This window comes from Canis lupus, chromosome 19, assembly GCF_011100685.1.
Source record: "Canis lupus familiaris isolate Mischka breed German Shepherd chromosome 19, alternate assembly UU_Cfam_GSD_1.0, whole genome shotgun sequence".
NCBI lineage: Eukaryota > Metazoa > Chordata > Mammalia > Carnivora > Canidae > Canis > Canis lupus.
This window is the reverse complement of record NC_049240.1, coordinates 35970278-35982740: the sequence shown is the minus strand read 5'-3', so window position 1 is coordinate 35982740 and position 12463 is coordinate 35970278. Positions and strand designations below refer to the sequence as shown.

Genomic DNA, 12463 nt, shown 5'->3' with positions numbered 1-12463 from the left:
TCATAGAAACTGCACCAAATATTTTATTTCATAAAACAAGTCATTGGTTAACTTGTAAAAATATATTATAGGTTTAAGGCTTTTATTCTGTCTTGGGTTCTTCTAAAGATATTGGGTGATTTTTTTCTTTCTTTTTTTTCAAATTATTACCCTATCATAGATTGTTTTCTTACTTGCAACATAATTATAAATCCCAAATATTTCTCCTTGGGGGAAAATGAAATTTCAAATGGATTTCTACTGAAATCAGCTAACATCTGGAATGAAAACTTGCTGAAGGTACTATGTAATTCAGTCTGCCAAAGATTCCAAAATATTTTGGACAGTCATGTCTTTCACTGTTTCTGAAGAAATTATGGAACTAATGAGATGACAGAAAAAATAGGACAAATAGACTATAGTCATCAGAACATTGATTTGTATAGAATGGTACACAAATTCTGCCGTTATCTCTGCCATTAGCACATTGTGATCTTAAATGGATTTTGAAAAAGTAATGGACAAATGATTTCCTAAGTCAAGATTCTCTGAGGAGATGTGGAAGACTGGCAACTGGGCCCGATAGTGGCTCAGATGGCTGGGGGACTCATTCACTGAAACATGCTTTGGTGGGCTTTGGGAAGCTGGCTAGCGTCTGAAGCTCCAGAGAATGTCACATCCTATTTGACATTCTCTCTGACCTCAGAATGCCTTCTCTCATTCTAATATCTTATTTTCCTTGCCCATTTTATTAGATGCCAAGCTGATCTGATTTTTTTTTTTACTTCTATTTCGTATGACTCAGAAGTAAATTACTTCAATCCTAGAGTATGCAACACTATCTCTGATTCTTATGTAGAATAAATATACACAAGAGAAGAGGACACACCCAACCATGCCTTAATTCAGCAATCCAGCCTCATCTAAAGCCCTGATTGTAACTGTTATTCGCTGGACTCTCCTATCTCTATCCTTCCTATTTGTCACCATCAGGCGACCTCTTGCTCCACTAGGGGACACCTAGGGTAGCTCCAGCTTGAAAATGTTTCTCCCAGTCAACCATATAGAGAATAAGGAAAAGAAGTGTCTTTGGGAATCCCTTGGCTCTATAAACCGGGTATTTCTTTTCTTCCTCTTTTCTTCTCGGTGTGCCACAGGGAAGGGGAGCAGAAGACAGAGTATCAAGTCAACTTGGTCTTAGAATGAAGGGGAGTGAGGTATCTCTCTGTCCTAATAATACTCCAGAAGAGCCAAGCATTGTAGGAGCCTCAAAGTGGCAGGATCTGTTTGACGCTTTCTATACCTCTGTCAGGGTTTCTTTCATTCTTTGGTTTTAATTTTCTGTCTGTCTTGGAGAGGTGAAAGACAGAAGAGATTACATATATTGTAAACCTTCACTACATTTTATGTAAGTTAACTCATTGAATTCTCTCAGGAAGCCTGGATGGTGATCACTATTATCCCTATTTAACAATAACAAAATGGAGATGCCTGGGTGGCTCAGCAGTTGAGCATCTGCCTTTGGCTCAGGGCATGATCCTGGGGTCCTGGGATCAAGTCCTGCATTAGGCTCCTCTCAGGGAGTCTGCTTCTCCCTCTGCCTATGTCTCTGCCTCTCTCTGTCTCTGTCTCTCATGAATAAATAAATAAAATCTTTAAAAACAAAACAAACAATAACAAAATTGTGGCTCAGGGAAGGTAAGTCATATTCCCAAGATGTATTCCTAGTAAGTCTGTCTAAATTCAAATTTTGTTTTCATTTTTCTGTCCACATCATGTTGTTACCCAGTTATTATATTCATTTCTCATTCTCTTTTCAACTCAGACCTTCCTTTTTTTTTCCTGAGAGGTCACTTTGTTCCTGTCACTGCTTTCAATATTCATTACCAGCAGTGTCCTTCCCAGCTGTGTAAGGCAATGAAGATATTTTTCTTATGGGATTTTTCAGTAGAGAGATCATGAATGGCATTGCTCACAGAAGCTACCTCCAAAGGATCCACATTTATGTTAATGGCAGATGAAATGACCTGGTGGATGTTGCCAAAGTGGGTGCTACTTAAAATTGTTCTTGGGATCCCTGGGTGGCGCAGCGGTTTGGTGCCTGCCTTTGGCCCAGGGCGCGATCCTGGAGACCTGGGATCGAATCCCACATTGGCTCCTGGTGCATGGAGCCTGCTTCTCCCTCTGCCTATGTCTCTGCCTCTCTCTCTCTCTCTCTCTCTCTCTCTCTCTCTGTGTGTGTGTGTGACTATCATAAATAATTTAAAAAAATTGTTTTTAAAAATATTATTCTAAATTTTAAAATGATCTCAAGGTCTTGCTTTTTAACTTGAAGTCAATGCCATTTATGTATTTTATAAGGTTCTGGCCACAACTAAAACCTATTTTAAACTGTTAGTATTCTCTAATGAGGAACTTTATAAAGTCCCAATAAAAGCCCACAATTCAGGAGTTAGAATAACTCAGTGAAATTAACCATGTAAATGCTCAATGAAGCAAATGATTGGAAAAGAATGGATACAAACTAAAGATTAAAATGGGTAAAATTACATTTTGTCTCTTTTGGTACTGCTTATAGGTCATAATTAAATCATAGTGGCTCAAAGGCACAAAACCAACTTCATCACTCACCAGGTATGGAAACTGTGGAAACAGATCCTATTTTTTTTTTGCTTAAAAAATGCCTCAGTGTGTCATTCTTTAATATTTACTTTCTTTGTTAAAAAATTTATTTATTTGAGAGAAAAAGAGAGAGGGAAGGGGGAGGGGCAGAGAGAGGGAGAATTGCAAGCCTCCTCCACACTGAATGTGGATCCAGATGCAGGACTCTATATTACAACCCCGAGATCATAACCTGAGCTGAAATCAAGAGTTGGATGCTTAACCAACTGAGCCACTCAAGCATCACTTTAGTATTTACTTTCTTAATGACCACTAAATGTAGCTAGTCTTTTTTATTTGGGGAAATTTTAAGTCTTTGCTTTGCTGACAATCACAGACATAGGTCTGCACCCAGAACTGAAATACATTTGTAGTTGAAAGTCTTGCTATCAGGACACCTGGGTGGCTCAGCAGTTGAGCATCTCAGCCTTCGTCTCAGGATCCAATCTCAGGGTCCTGGGATCAAGTCCCACGTCAGGCTCCCTGCATGGAGCCTGCTTCTCCCCCTGGCTGTGTCTCTGCCTCTCTCTCAGTGTATCTCATGAGTAAATAAATAAAATATATAAAAAAAAGAAAGTCCTGCTACCTTCTCCAATGAGGATAGTATTGGGGTATATAAGAAATAATCATATGTATGGCTTGAGATTTAAAAAAAATGCCTTCCAAATGTTTTTGGTTTATTGAGCTCCTTAACATGTAAGACCTCTTTTTTTTTGTTGTTGTTTTAATCATTCTCTGGTGTGAAAGGAAGCTAGTGAGAACCATCCCTGTTTTACAGGAGAGGATACTCAAAGAAGTGAAGTGACTTTCCCAAGTTCCTCAACTATAGATTTTGAAAGAACTGAGATTCAGATCCAGATGGGTTGACTTTAAAGACCAAGTTTTGTTTATCGAGATTGCAGTTCCCTCCCATGAGCTGAATTAAACAAGCAAAACTTAAACGAAGAACTAAGTAGGATTGTGTTTTCAAACACATCCTCTTTACATCATTAAGCAGCTACTAGATGCCAGCGTTGTTCCTGGCAGGCACTGCAGAGGCGGGAGTACAGACAGAGCACGTGCCCTCAGGCTGTAGGCATGTCATTGGCTCTGGAAGCTGCAGGAAAGGAAATGACTGCCTTGAGAGCAGCAGGAACAAATCACCAGGAGAGCACAGTGAGGAAGTAAAAGCCTCACTGTCAGGAATTCACCTAACCTAGAAAAACACCCTTCCTCACTTCCAGTGTGTTTCTTAACTAAACACCTGCTTAACACAGATTGAAACCATCACACCTTTGTTGTACAGGTTGGTTTGTATGTGTGAAGCTGGGAACACCCCCAAGCTCATTGGATCACATATGGAAACACTTGCAATGAGGTCACCACGTTTTCATGTTCCCTGTTATCTCTCTCCCTTTCAGTGATGTCCTTGGACGTACGGATCACTGGCAGCCTCACAGGGGCATAGCACAATTCTTCCCTGAGTGTGAAGACAGAAGTTGCAGTATAAACTCAAAAGATTTCAGTCTAACCACACTCATTTGTGCAAACACCAACCTCATGAAACTCATGAAATGTGCTTCTGTAGCGTTCTAGTCACATTGTTGCTGAGTTGCCTGATGCACAGGGTCAAAGAAAGAAACGGGCAGTTGCCCTAAGGTGACAGACGCGTCAAGGAGAGGGGGCACCAGACGGAGCACCCTGAAGGAAATGCTGAAACTCAGAATCTGATGGTCTGTAGATTTTCTTGGGTCAGTCGAACCCTAGTTTCAATCCTGACTTCCTGCTCATCTTTATGAAGGGTTTTCCAGACTCCTTGGTGGTAGCCAGGGGCAAGAGGTCGCTCCAGGAAGCAAGCACACAGTCCCGCATTGACAAAAGCTATTAATTATCCTCTCTCCCATAAAGCTGGGTCACCTAGTAGAACAAATGGGACGGTGTAGTTGCACACTTAGTTCATTCACCCTGGCCATAAGTCAGTGTAGGAGAGGGTAGGATGCTCCCATTCTCATGGCTCTCTTGAGAATACAGGATGCTGATAAGCTTTTTCTTAGTTGTGACCCAAGGTTTAGCTCCCGTGAGGTTACTCTTTATCTTCTGACTAAGCCTTACAAAGGCCCGTCGCAAACCCTCCTCTAAGGCGAAGTAGACGAGACCATGTGTTATTCCTAACCTGATGACTATTTCCTTCTTTGACCTGTGACTCTTCTCAGATAATATTATTACAAGATTTACTGTAGTGAGAACAACCAGTAGTGGTTTCTGTAGTGCTGAGTAATAGGCAGATCCTCTGTTCTTCTTGGTTAAATTCCATCTGTCTGGTTTATTTTCCTTTTTTGTGGATGATCCATACTCTTTGCCTTTCTTCTCACTATTTTGCTTATATTTTACTAACCAAAGCCAGCTCTTCTAAACTTATTCATATAGTATGCTCTACTTATATCAGATACAGAATTTTTCACAGAATACATATGCACGTGATCATGTCTATATATAGTTTTTAAGCACATGTGCATGTGTGTGATTTGCCACCAACTCTACGTGTCTTTCTAAATATCTCCCTATAAAAGAGATCCTTTTCTCCTGATTGTCACACTTCATAACTTGGAATCTCAAGTTCCCTGAAATGGGACTGGAGATTAATTCTCATTGCTGATAGGGCTAAGTCAGTGAATTACTATTTCTTGGCCATATCAAGGTTTCTGGGTGAAGGGCTCTGAAATTGGTATTTCCCAAAAGCTGTGGGGGTGGTTTTAATGGCAGATTCTCAGTTTCAGCCTTCTAGAAGGGCTGTTGGTTTGACTCAGAGAAAGCTAGGCTCAAAAAACTGTCTTCCTCATTTAGTCAGTCAATATTTGTTGGCAACAATTATTCAGTAAGCAACTCAAATTAAATTCCCTGCCTAGTGTAGGGTGACAGTGGTAGCTTTGAAGGTAGAGGACATGCTACTGACTTTCATAATTTTAGATCTCCCTGATTGAGTGAATGGAAAAACAGGACAACTGATTCCTGATTCTTAAGTATAGGCATACAAAGATACAAAGCTCCCTTCTCACTTTCTATTTTCTCTTGGTGAAATGTAGTTATCATAAATGCAAATTAAGGCCCTAACATGTGCTGGACAAACTCTTGTGGTAAAGTAGTCAAAACGAGATGCAGACTCTTCCTTGCTAAATTAAGAGGTATTATAATTTTTTAAAAAAGATTTTATGTATTTATTCATAAGAGACACAGAGAGATAGAGAGGCAGAGACACAGGCAGAGGGAGAAGCAGGCTCCATGCAGAGAGCCTGACGCGGGACTCGATCCCGGGACTCCAGGACCATGCCCTGGGCTGAAGGCAGGGGCTAAACCGCTGAGCCACCCAGGGATCCCCAAGAGGTATTGTAATTGTGATAAGCGACATGAAGGAGAAGTCCAGGACACTCATTTCATTTAAGAGGTGTACAAAAAAAAAAAAAAAAAAGAGGTGTACTAACCTGGCCTTGAATGTAGCAGTGTACATTCTTTTTTTCCTTTTAAGTGAATTATTCCAAACTGTTTTTATTAAAAGCGCTACCAAGAGAGCTTATTTTTCCCTATATGATATACTTTTATTTGCTATCTACTTATTATTTTTATAGCTAAATCAAGTCTCCTGAGGTAAGCCCTAAAAAAAAATGAATTAGCCTAATCCACAAGCCAAGATAGCTGAAGATCATATAAGGTGACAGGACGTGGATTTTTGAGGAATTTTTTCATGGAAATCTATTTCTTGGGACTTTTTCTTTCCATCACTGGTTTTTGTTCAGGTTAAATCATGATAACTGACAATATATCATACCTCTCTTATAAGATGAATAACATATTTTGGGTCAATTTTTTCTCTCTGTAAAAGCCAATTCGGTTGTTTCCAGGTTGATTTTGAGGTTGTCTTTGACTTTTGGGACATATTGCTACAACCTTTTGGGTCTGAGTTCTATGTCTATGGCATAGGGACAGAAGGTTCTACCCTGTTGCGTGCCTTTCTTGTTTATACACTGGTCTTCTCAATAATGTTCACTGGGCCACCGCTCTTAATATAGGTATTCTTTCCGTAACAGAATCTTTACTATTTCTAGCTTTTATGGCATCTGTGAAACAAATCAAAATTTCTTCTTAATTTTAAATCCAGGCCTTTTTAGAAAAACTGAAAAAAGAATTAAAGATTTTATTTATTTATTCATGAGAGAGGCAGAGACACAGGCAGAGGGAGAAGCAGGCTCCATGCGGGGAGCCTGATGTGGGACTCGATCCAGGTTCTCCAGGATCAGGCCCTGGGCTGAAGGCGGCACTAAACCGCTGAGCCACCCGGGTGCCCTGAAAAAAAGAATTAAATGAGAATAAAAACATTGGTTTTGTATCCATCCAGAGTCAGTGGCATATCAAGCCATCCCTTAGTGGCACATGACTCTCTAGTCACACCAAGTGGGTTTCCCATCCTCCCTTCTTTTTGCAAATGGATGAGAAAAATTGGATGGAGAGAGCATTTACTTAAAATGAGAATCTAGAACTGAAGAGGGGGTCAAAATGGTGGGAATACATAAATGATGAGAGACATTTCACCTGCTTTGCCTTAGTGATGGACCTCCTGAAGGCAAGCCATATGTGCAGGAGTCTTGGGTGCTTCTGTCCTTGGATTCTCTCATCTGTCTCAATGCTCCTGTAATTTGAAAGAGCCCCTCAAGAGCAAAGTAATCTAATGGGCTCTGCCTTAGACATGGCTCTATCTCCACATTATCAATCCCTAAATTCTCTTCCTAAGAGATAAATGAACAAGGAGACAGCCCTAAAATCCTATCCATTTCCAATTAAAATCTATCTATTATTTTGCAGAACGTGTCAGGGAGATTCCCTTTCAGGGTTATGAGTCTGAATCTCTGAATGAGACTTGCTGGGTCACCGAGGGAGTTTTCCTTTGTTATATGAAACTAAACTCTGAATCTCTGAAGACTTATGGCCCCTAGTTGTGTATGTATATGTGTGGTTGTTGGTTTTCCACTAGGCGGAAATTTCACAAAACTGATAGATGATTGATGGTAGAAGGGACCAGAGAGATTTTTATTCCAGTGTTTATTAAATTCATTTTGTCAGTGGACCCTGATCTAAAATTAAGTTTTAAGGTATATTAAACATGTAAAATAGATACCACCTGAGCTGGTCGAAGGGAAAGGTGAGATCTGGTTTCTTGATCTTTCTCTTTAACCTGTTCTCCTACCCTTTACTAAGTTATCCTTTCAGGTTTTTCCTTGAAATTGTCCCACCTTCCAGAAAGACATTTTAAATACCATAGATTTAGTGAATGACTCATTTTATCAAGGAGAAAAGTGAGATTTGAAGGGGGAGGGATCCTTGTCTATGGTCCTCTAGCCAGTTAGTTGCAGCCTGTGTTCTGCTACACTGTGTTCCTTGGCATGACATCATCTTTTAATTATCTGTGGTTATTGCCTCACAATATATTCAATAGCATCCTGGGGCTCGCAAACTGAACATTATTTTCCAATCAGCAAGGGTAGCTGCGAATGAGAGGAAAGTTCATGGGAAGCTTATGGAATGGCTCCAGGTATCCATATTTCTATTTTGCCTCTGTTACGGCTTGACCTATCTCAGGAGGCCCATTTCCTATTGGCTGTCCCTCCAAGTAAGCAGAAGTTGAGTGTGTTTAATTTCGATTTTCTTCAGGTTCCTTGACTTGCAATCAGCACATCCTTGTACCCTCACTTCTCCAGCTGTTCGCTGTGCTGACCTAACCAAGACTGTGGAAAGTGCCAGAGCCATTTAGTGCCAGGGAATTTCCCCAATGTTCTTAAAGTGACTAATTTAATTGGAATTGTAAGGCATCAGATAATAATGATATCCTTTGGCTGTGTTCTTAGTGGGTTGTACATCTGTAATGAAATCCATAAAGGACAATTGAAGTATATTTGGGAAGCAAATCTATCGAATTTCCTGTGCAGCAGGTAAAAATGTATAATGCTTTACCTTTTTTCTACCTTTAGAGACTTATGATGAGTCTGGTTGTAGGGTAAGGACATTAATAGGAAATTCCTGTTGCATCCTAAACTCACACAGTACTTCTCTAAGTGGAAACCCAATTAATTAGTCATCAGTCTTGTAAAACTGAGATATAATGTGGGCTGCTAATTGTATCAACTATGATTAATTTTTTGCCTCTTTTCTTGTATTCTTGTTTTATTCTGGTGTCCTATCTGCTATCTCCCTGTTCTTCAATCTGAGAGTAATTTCCATGGTATTTATTTATTTTTTTATGGGGGGGTGTGGGAACAAGAAGGTGGTTAATTTATTATAACTTCTCTTTTTCCAGTACATGCACAGAACCTGGGTGCTAAGTGTTCCTGCTGATGTACACACATATATACACACACAGAGTTGCTTTCCAGTGATGGCTGGGCTCCACAGAGAAGACGACAGGCAGGGACATCAAATCCTATTCCCCTGCTCACAGATCCACTTCTCCAAACACAGTATCTCAGACACCTATGATGGCAGCAACATCTGCCAACATGTGTCCTTTAGACATCTTGTTCAAAACAGCCAAGTGGGCAAAAGCAAGAGCCTTAACTTTGCATTGATAAGAGCAACTGCTGCTATCAGACACCAGGTACACCCCAAACCCTCCCTTAGGATGCCATGGTTTTTCTGCATTGTCTTTCTGGTATTTCCTTATACTATCTTTCTAAGAATGTTTGTATAGCAGATAACCTTGGAAAATAGAAGTATTCTCCCCTCCAGGCCAGAGGGCAATATAATAATGGTAATACGCCCCTCAGGGTAAAAGTTGGACAGGTTTGTTTGTGGTACCCTTCATAGATTGGGTGTTTTATAATCTGAAGGCTCCTCAGCTATGGCACATCTGTGTGCACAGCATCCCCTAGGCCCACCTCCACATGATCCCTACCCACTCTCCCCGTGGCAGCTGAGGGACAAGGGCAATTGATATGAGCACAAACCTCAAGCTCCCTCCTGTGCTCTCATCAAGAGAGTCCTTTGTCTCTGATCCAGGAGTCTCATATTTTCTTTGAACATCTCTGAAACTAGCAGGCTAATTTTGTGAATATCTGACTGGTAAATGTCAGACTCTTCACAGTTCTTGATACCTGGTTTCTTCCTTCTGGAATCTTGGTCTTAGATGTAGATCATCAATTCCTGAAGTACCATCTTCACCCCAGTATCTTACCCCAGTTTCAGGGGTTCAGCCCATATTCCTAGTATCCCTGCCCACTGGATTAACCCTTACAGTGTGGCTCCTTCCCTGTGTCACAATGAAACAGAAAATTCCTGTGAGTGTATTTCAATTTATATGCCAATTCTAATTTCTTGATAGTGACAGCCTGGAGCTTATGACAGAAAGATTCAGATGTTGTGTCTAAACTCAGGGCGAAAGGATTACATGATCTACAGGGCTAGGAAGGAGAAATGGTCTATATGTTTCAAGTCCAAAACCTGTGCATTAAGGCTCTGGTTTCAGGCATACCCAGTGCTAAATGATACAGAAAATTGATAACTAGACCGGTATGTCTACACTGATGAAATTAACTATTTTTGATGATGGTGTAGCCACTGTTCATCCAAATAGATAACTCAGATTGTGCATAGAGGATAAATTGGATCTGTTTACAGAGGATCTATCTATCATCCTGGTCCTGACTAGTCCATGGCCAAGCAATTAGGAACCTTTTAACTAGTGTTAAGGGTGGAAAAGCACAACTTGCAAAGGAATTAGTTTTATAAAGCCATTTCAATGTAATAAGTTTATAGAATAAGCTATTAATTTATTAAGTTTTCTTTAAAAGATTTTATTTATTCATGAGAGACACAGAGACACAGGCAGAAGGAGAAGCAGGCTTCCTGTGGGGAGCTTGATGCAGGACTCGATCCCAGGACCCCGGGATCATGATCTGAACCAAAGGCAGACGCTCAACCACTGAGCCACCCAGGTGCCCCAATTTATGAAGTCTTTTAAAAACTTTATTTACAAGAAACACAGAGAGGCAGCGACACAGGCAGAGAGAGAAGCAGGCTCTCTGTGGGGAGCCCAATGTAGGGCTCAGTTCCACAACCCTAGGATCACGCCCTGAGCCAAAGGCAAGTGCTTAACCACTGACCCACGCAGGCTTCCTTAATTTATGAAGTTTTAAAGTGATGATATTTCTCCCTATATTTCAACACCAGGAAAACTGGTAAATTTTCTGAACATTTGGCTTTTTTTTTTTTTGAGATTTTATTTTAAGTGATTTCCAGATCCAACCTGAGGCTTGAACTTAAAACTTCGAGATTAAGAGTCACTCGCTCTACTGACTGAGCCAGCCATGACCCATGTGGCCTTTTTTTTTTTTTTTAAATGAAACTTTGTCAGTTACTATTAACCTATTTTTTGCTTTGACTGTTAGAAAGACCAGGAGGATATTTCTTTATTAGCCATTAGTGGTTCTCAAACTTGTTATACCTTGGAAACCAGAGAAGCTTTAAAATTACTGATGTTTGGGTCCCACCCTCACAGATATTTACTTGGTAATGTAATGGATCCTGGGATTTTTTTGTAAAGGTCACCAGATGATTATAACAGGCAGCAAAAATTTAAAAGAGATCATTTTATAAGATTTGGTGTTTAGCATTTTAGACTATCCAGAATTTAATTTTGGACTGCTATATGGTGGGGTTCTTACTGTAGTTTTCCAACAGTATTTATAAAATCCTTCATTTTTCTAAAACTGGTTTTGCTTTCCTTACTGATTTTTCAAGGATATTCTTACTTATATAAATTCCACATGTGTGATTTTGTTTCTGAATTCTCTTTGCTATTCCATTGATTTTTTTGACTATTGTTTAACCAATATCATTCTATTTTAATTGCTATATATAGGATATTATGATAGCTAGGAGGTCAAGTTCTGCCTCTTTGCACCACTTTTAAAAAAATGCTGTCGGCCAAGTTATTTTTCTTTTTCATAAAAAAATTAGAATAAGTTCATCATGTTCCACAATCTGGTATTTTAGGGCCATTCAGAATAAGACCCTATGAGCAAGGAAGTATGGCTTTCTGATTGTCCAGGCCTGAGTTCGATGCTCTAATCTTGAATTATCATCTAAGAATACATTATCTGAGATCCAGAAAGAGGGTTTTGGTAGGTAGCTTGTGCTGTCAGGACTGTAGGGTAGGGAAAATTTGGAGTTCTGTTACTTAGAAGGGCAAAGATGGCTGTGAAGGATCAAAAAGGCATCAAGTGCCTACTACATTTTATTTTCTTTTTTATGGCATTGGGAATCAGCCTAGGATGTGATACTAAAAGGAAACTATAGTTACAAATGAAGAATGCCATGAAGTCATCATTAAATTTGTTTTTCAACACTTCACTACTGTGGCAACCTTCGAGGTTGTGTTGTATCACAAAAATTTCCCTACTCTCAACTTTTTAGTTATTCAGAGCATCCCCTTAATTTACATTTAAACAAAGAAATTAGATGGATGAGGAATAAAGGAGGCCCTAAGAGTTGGGAGAATTCTATTAACTATAATCAGGACAGGAGTCTCTTAGAATTCAATTGCATTTTCAAGGTCATAATTCCTATCAGTCTGTCCTCTACAAAATCAGCTTCCCAGCTGAGCACTGACCTTGCATTTTAAATGACTGCTTCGTGATCTCGGATTTGAGATTCTATTGAAGATACCATGGCTTTTCCTGTCTCAGGGCCTTTGTACATGCTCTTTTCAGTGCCTGAATATTTCTGTCCTCTTCCTTCCCTTTATTGAGCTAACTGCAACTCATTAAATAGTTTTCTGATAGTTTTTTAGAAACACCTTAAT

At 39.7% G+C, this 12463-nt stretch overlaps 1 protein-coding gene across 2 annotated transcripts in view; it reads left to right on the top strand.

Annotated features, from left to right (window-relative positions):
• The window catches only part of DPP10 (dipeptidyl peptidase like 10), a 1276525-nt gene that overhangs the window by 191557 nt on the left and 1072505 nt on the right, over positions 1 to 12463 (top strand). The gene's annotated exons all lie outside the window — the stretch shown is intronic.